This window comes from Rhinolophus sinicus, chromosome 3 (genome assembly GCF_057876585.1).
Source record: "Rhinolophus sinicus isolate RSI-liver-muscle chromosome 3, RSI-T2T, whole genome shotgun sequence".
In the NCBI taxonomy this organism is placed as follows: domain Eukaryota; kingdom Metazoa; phylum Chordata; class Mammalia; order Chiroptera; family Rhinolophidae; genus Rhinolophus; species Rhinolophus sinicus.
The window spans coordinates 141,653,652-141,661,424 of NC_142503.1; the positions used below are offsets into that span (position 1 = coordinate 141,653,652).

General features: G+C 38.5%; 1 pseudogene; it reads right to left on the reverse strand.

Moving 5' to 3' along the window:
- Positions 1-4,987: 4,987 nt before the first annotated feature.
- On the reverse strand, positions 4,988-6,131 carry LOC109460860 (elongation factor 1-alpha 1 pseudogene; annotated as a pseudogene).
- Between the last annotated feature and the right edge of the window lie 1,642 nt (positions 6,132-7,773).

Consider the following 7,773-nt stretch of genomic DNA (forward strand, 5'->3'; position numbering starts at 1 on the left):
AGTTAGTATTGTGTTTCTTATTTTAAAAAATATAGAATATTACCGTGATCATTGGGGATTACTTCAAATTCCTAATTCAAAGCTCTTAGGAAAGATTAATACCAAGCAGACTTTTTGAAAGGCAACACTTGAAAGGCAACAATCCTATCAGATTGGAAAGCTCTGACTCTACAGTTATGTTCTGCTGCATCCTATATATAATAAAAATATAGGACATTAACTAAAGATTATTTTCAGTCTGGGTCATTATTTCCTGTCTTCAAAATGGCATGGTCATACACTAATCTTGTTCTATAATGTTGTTTCTTTCACAATAGGTCACTGTTCCTCTTAATCATGCCACTGACTATAATACCAAGGGCAGTAATTGAGATCCAAGTGAAATGTAATCGCCTGACCTCTGAATTGGAACTGGATTCTTGTTAGGTTAAATTAGCTAATACAGTGACAAAGCTACCCACAAGCTGTACTTTTTGGTAGATTTTTCATCAGCCTTAGGGCTGAAGCTGCACCATCTGGTCAGCAGGTGGCTCTGAGGAAGGTCTTAGAGTCTTGCCTTCTGTAGCTGTGCCCTAGCTGAGTGGAACGGCACTCGCATTATTCTATGGATAATGAGATGAGAAGTACTTATCACAGCAATTTATTGAAAACAAAAAAGGCGCACATTAGCAAGCTAAAATTATAATTAAAGGAAAAAGAGAAGAATGGTTTCGCATAAATAGTGCCAAAATTTCAAGGGACCAATCCTTTGAGGACGGAGACATCAGGATTCAAATTTGATGAGTAATTTTCCTGGGCCACACAGCACCAAATACATCATCTGACACAGATCCTCTTTTGATTTCCACTTAGGTTTAATGGTTGAATAATCATGGCTCATAAGTTTATCTTTAATAACAGTCACAGCAGACAGTTTATTAGCAGATTCTGCAGACTGCAGGGTTGTCATTTGCTGTTATAGTGATTGTCTGTTTTAAATATCACAGCTGTTGGTATTTTTATTTATTTATTCATGATTTGATTCCTGCCTCTTCCACATCTCTGATGCTCAAAGGCAGGCTATTTTCCTTTTCTCTTTGAATTGTGAAAGGCTGCTGTGACAGCCCCTCGCCCAGGCCGTGGAGTGTCACACAGGGTCCTATGGTGCTCAACAAAAAGCCACGTCTTCCCGAATCTGGCAGAGCTCTTTATGAGAGCTGAGCCTTCTTGTGGGGGGCTTTCTCTGTCAGTGAGTGGCAGGCATGAATGGAATCCTATGAGGGTCCTGGGCCAGTGAAGACCCTTCTTCATGTGTTTCTTGGCCAGGAGAGAGGAACCACTAAGAGAAATGCAAATGCCCAGGCCTCCATTGTCCTGTGCAAAATTAGATACCACTGTGAATAAACATAGGATGCACTATAAGCTGCAGTTTCTAAATTCAGCTGAAGAGAAAGCTGGGTCATAATACATAGCATCTTTCATTGAGTTGTGGAGGGACAGGCTTGGATTTAACAGACGCCATTATTTCATTTGTCTTCAGAAAGGCCTCGTGAGCAGAGTGTATGTATATAGAGTGACACAATTTTGTAAAGAGAAAAATTGAGGCTTTACATTCTCAGCATGACCTGGAATTAGGCATGAAATTAGAGGAGGCTGCTGCAGCTAGACAGCTGACTGGGGAAGACTCAACACGATCCAAATATCCACATCCTCCCCTCTCCCCTGAGAAAGTATGCCATGCTCCCTAGAGCCCCTGAATGAATAAAACAGTGTCCCCACCTGATGGCCAGGAGGTGGAGAAAGTCTGATACTCTACAACTGAAGACCAGTAAGTGACATAATGTGCATCCCTGAACAAAGGGCACATGACGTGTATGTAACTCATCGCAGTTAATTTCCTATGAGCAGGCTTGGATCCCGGGGAGGCCCATGAAAGCAGAGAGAAGATGTAAGAAAAGAAGAATGAAGAACACAGGAGGCCCATCTCACTCATTTCTTGATCATTGGAGGGATATGTTCTGCCCCCCACATACTCTGGAAGGTATCTACTCTTTCTTGCCAAGTTCAGCAAACAGGAGCCTCAGAAAGACCTCTGTGGCCCCTGTTGTTTTGGGGAAGGGGATGCCACAATCTGCAGAGGCAATCGTCCTCTTCTTTACAACCAGCACCAGATTTTTCTTTCTTTCTTTCTTTTTTTTTTTTTTTTTTTTTTGCTTCCCTGCCTTTCAGTAAGTGCTTTTGTAAAGTAATAGTAAAAGCTAATGTGCAATAATATTTCAGAAGTTAATGGTGGGTGCTGAGGATTATGGAGCACTTTAATTTTTACTGTTGTTTTGCTAATATCTTTACCAAAATAATAAGAACCAGAAAGGGGTATCGACTGGTAAGCAGAGCAGCACTGTGAGCCTTTCCACCTGTCTGCCTCCATATGCTCGCCCTAATGTCAAGTTGTAATCAGACGACGATGTTCCTCTTAACAGGTGAGATGCCTGTCATAGCATCCATGAAAAAGCAATTGCAATATCAGCATCATCATTCCTCACATTTGTGCACCTTAGTACCATGTTTCCTTGAAAATAAGACAGGGTCTTATATTAAATTGTGCTCCAAAAGATGCATTCGGGCTTACGTTCAGGGGATGTCATCCTGAAAAATCATGCTAGGGCTTATTTTCTGCTTAGGTCTTATTTTGGGGGAAACATGGTAGTTCTCAAACTGTCCCTAAAAACCCTGTGAGTCTCCTGGCTGGGTGCCAATGTTCGAAGGCTGAAGCCCAACAATTAGTCATTATCAATATCATAGAAATGTAATATCATAGAAATATAACATATGTATACATTATAAATGTATAATGTTAATGTACCAGACACGGGTTTTGTTTTGTTTTTAGCTTCTTTGCCCATAAATGTTTAGAGAGTCTTTGGCACTTGCTGGTGTTTGCCTACTAATGAACGTTGGCCAATATTCATCCATTTAAACTATTTGTTGAATGCATCATAAAATCCTGTTGACTCTACTTTGATATATCCAGCATTCAACAAATTTTCTTCGTGAACACACCGACTTTGGTCTGAGCCACCAAAAATTATGGCAATCACCTTCTAACAGGTCTTTTTGCTTCTGCGTTTACTACTACACAGTCTACTCTCCACACAGCAGAGTGAGCCTTCGAAAATGTAGGTCAGATGGAGTGACTCTTGCTCAGAACTCAGCAGTGGCTCCCCATGTCACCAGGGGAAAGCACACGTCTTTGTAATGCCCTACAAGGCCCTATGTGGCCTGGCCATCCCTGACTTTGCCCACCCTCTTTCTTTCATTCACACAGTTCCAGGTACTTTGGCTTTCTGGCTGCTCTTTGCACATGCCAGGCAAACATGCAGCTTAGGACCAGTGCCCTATTTTTCTGCCTGGAATGCTTTGCCCCTAGGTATCTGCTTGCCTGAAATCTTTACTTTTTCAAGGCTCCTCTTGGTTGTGACATTTTCTCAGACTTTCTGTGTGTTTGGTGATCTTGGCAGTTTTAAGGAATACTAGTCAGGTATTTTGAAGAATGTCCCTCAACTGGGATTTGCATGATGTTTTCCTCATGATTATACTGAAATTATGGGTTTGGAGAAAGAAGACCAAAAAGGTCAAGTGCCACTCTCACCACATAATATCAAGTGTGCATGCTATCATCATGACTTATCACTATTGACGTTGATCTTGACCACCTAACTGATGTAGTGTTTGTCAGGTTTCTCCACTGTAATCCCTATGATTTTTTTTTTTTTAATGTTGTATGTTCTTATTTCCCTGGGCCACCCAGGATTATCTCTCATTGGGGGAAACTTCAGAAACTACCGGGGTTGCCAAAAATAATGTACACACATGACTTGTATTCATCTTTTGCTATCAGTATATATTGAGTAGCACAGTTTTTTTTTTTTTTTTTTTTTTTTAAATTTATTGGGGTGACAATTGTTAGTAAAATTACATAGATTTCAGGTGTACAATTCTGTATTACATCATCTATAAATCCCATTGTGTGTTCACCACCCAGAGTCAGTTCTCCTTCCATCACCATATATCTGATCCCCCTTACCCTCATCTCCCACCCCCCAGCCCCCTTGATTTTTATGTACCCTTTACCCTGACCAAATCAGGATTGTGCAGAAGCACCATTAGAGTTTCTGTTTTAGGTCTAGCCTCTTAAACCCCTGAATCAGCTCACCTTTCTCACATTTCCAAGATATTCTATAGATCTTTTTGTCTTTTATTTGCAAGCCAGATACTTGTTTGATGTCACCCATGGAGAAACCTCAATTTGGGGCATGAAAAGTGCTTTTGCTTTGTTTATTGTTTTCAGTTAATGACTTAGAGCGATCAGGCTAAGGAATGCAAAAAAAAAAAAAAAAAAAAAAAAGACTAATGATTAATTTTATGGATTCACAAATTCTGAAATAAAAGTAGCTTGGTTTTATGTTAGAGATGTAATGCACGTGCATTGTTAAAAAAATGGAAAACAGAATTTTAGAAAATAACAAAAACCACCTGTGATAATCAAGAAATATTGCTACCCACTGATTATTTTCAGTCATTTTTCTATATTTCTATATGTTTATATTTATCCATGTTTCTACATATCTTCATTATCTTTTGATTTTTTTGGATGACCTTATAGGTATAATTTTGTAGTTTGTTTTTCACACTGAATTGTTTTTTTCTCACTAAAATTTGTTTTACTGTGTCTCAAAATTCTGTGACAGATTTTTGGTCAAATTATTTCCATTAAAAATACTGATTTTTAATAATGAATAACTTAAAACTATCACAGAAAAAAACCCAAAAGATCCACAAAACATCTTTTTGTCCCCTTTGAAGGTTTTACCTGGCATTGTTAAAATTAACCACTAAAACTAATAAAACTGTCCCAGAAAAAATACCAAAAGATCCACAAAATATCTTTTTTTCCCTCTGAAGGTTTTACCTTGCATTGTTATCATTAGCCACCCTTTTTGTATTAAAGTTAAATGGCCAACTGAGACAAACAGTTCTGAGATCTTCCACCACTGATTAAGACAGGCATTAGGGATAATATCCATTCAGCCTACTGAGTTTTATGGGCAGACTTGGTGACCTTACCAGCTCCTGCAACCTTCTTGTCCACTGTTTTGATGACACCCACAGCCACGATCTATCTCCTGTCACCAACAACCAAATGGTCCAGAGGAGGACAGCCAGAGAAGCTCTCAACACGCAGGCTTTCGAAGAACCATATCAGCTATGGCAGCACTACCAGGTTTTAAGAATTTGAGGCTATCTTCCAGGTTCTTACCAGAATGGCGATCAATCTTCTCCTTCAGCTTAGCAAACTTGAAAGCGATGTGAGGTGGTTGACCATCTAGCACAGGTTTATAGCCTGCACTGATTTGGCATGAGAGGTTCAGGGAAATCACCAGAGCTATGAAGCCAGCTGCTTCCATTGGTGGGTCATTTTTGCTGTCACCAGCCACGTTGCCATGACGAACATCTTTGACAGACACATGCTTGACATCGAAGCCCACATTGTCCCCAGGAACAGCTTCACTCAAAGATTCATGGGGCATTTCCACAGACTTTACTTCAGTTGTCATGATGACTGGAGAAAAGGTGACCATCATGCCCGGTTTGAGAACACCAATCTCTACTAGTCCCACAGTGACAGTACCAATAACACCAATTTTGTAGACATCCTAGAAGAACAAACCCAAGGGGTTGTCTATTGGATTAACTGGTGGCAGGATGAAATCCAGAGCTTCAGGCAGCGTGTTTCCACTGGCATTGCCATTTTTACAAGTGACTTCCCATCCCTTGAACCAAGGCATGTTTGTCCTTGGCTGCAACATGGTTTCACCATTCTAGCCAGAAATTGGCATGGATGCTAGTGCGTCTGGATTGTAGCCAATTTTCTTAATGTAGGTGCTGATTTCCTCATTATCTCTCTGATTGAAGGGTGGCTCAGGAGCATCGGTTTGGTTAACATCAACAATTAGTTGTTTTACGATCAGTGTGTAAGCCAGATGGGCATGCTCCCAGTTTTGCCCAATCTTGGAGATACTTTCTTGAAATTCACAAACACCAGCAGCAGCAATCAGGACAGCAGAGTCAGCCTGATGTGTGAGTATAATCATGTTTTTGATAAAGTCCCTGTGTCCTGGGGGCATCGATGATGGTCATATAATACTTACTGCTCTCCAATTTCCATATGGAAACAATAGTTACAATAGTTTAGCTTTTAGTTTATCCGAGACCTAGGCATACTTGAAGGAGCTCTCTCTCATTTTAGCAGACCCCTTCTCAAATTTTTTGGTGATCCTTTTGTCAATCCTGCCACATTTGTCGATCAGATGGCCTGTTTCCCCGAAAATAAGACTTAGCTGGACAATCATCTATCTGTAATGCGTCTTTTGGAGCAAAAAGTAATATAAGACCCAGTATTATATTATATTATAGTAAAATAAGACCAGGTCTCATATAAATTTTTGCTCCAAAAGACGCATGAGAACTGATTGTCTGGCTAGGTCTTATTTTCGGGGAAACACAGTAATGGTAGACTTGCCTGAAACTATATGTCCAATGATGTAGATGTTAATGTGAATTTTTCTCTCCCCATTTTGGCTTAAATTTAGCAATGGTTTTTATGGCACCTGTGTTCTGGTGGCAAACCTGTTGTTAAAATACTATAGTAAAATTATTTATGGAGAATTTCCCCCTATTAATTAAGTTTTAAAAAGGCAAACTCCAGTATAAGCATTTGATCATATTCTTATTTGGGGGAATTTTAGTTGGGGGATTTGTAATTATTTCTTCTCTCATCAATTCCGTGATAAATATCTTTGAATAATTTTTGACTGTATTTTCGATTATTTCCTTATTATAGCATCTATGTGGAGTTCATTAGAATTCACATTCTTCAAGGTGAACTGGATTTTATACTCCAAGATCACAGAATTTACATCTTCCTATTTTGAAAACCAGGGTAGTTAGGCTGGTGCCTCTGAAGGTATAGAATCTGACATAGTGTCCTTCCACCTCTAAAATTCCATGATGTTATGATTGTTGGCTACTCTTGGAAGTTTTTCTAAATGGTATATATATATATATATATATATATATATATATATATATATATGTATATGTATATGTATATGTATATGTATATGTATATGCATATGCATATGCATATGCATATGCATATGTATATAATCCACATATATATATTCCACATATATGTTTATATATGTATATACATACACACACACATATATATGTATTAATGTGGATAATACAACTTAGACTAGACTAGGATCCTACAGAAATTAATTAAAATTTAAATATACTTAGAAGGGATAAATTATTAAGCTTGATATTTCATATATTCAGTATAATTCGCACAGGAAAAAATAAGGAAAAAGAGTTTTGGGGCAAATAAGTAGAACTTGAATATGAGCTGGTATGGTTCTTTCAGTCAGCTTCTATAAACATATTTGAATAAGGCCTGTATTACAAGGTAATGATGTCAGTAACACATATTCATCATTTCAAATCCAGCTCTAAAAGGCAGGTATTGGAAATATGAAGTGATTCTCCCAGTTCAGTATAGTTCATGTGGTTCCAATGTTAACTGCTATTGTGGTGAGATTGATTTTAATCTTATTATTGATCTAAAAAATAGAGAATTTGGACAGGGTCCAGAGGAAATGACACTCAAAAAAAGTGAGTAGAGGGTTGACTAGGAACTACTGATCTCATTGCTGTTACTACGTTTGGAGC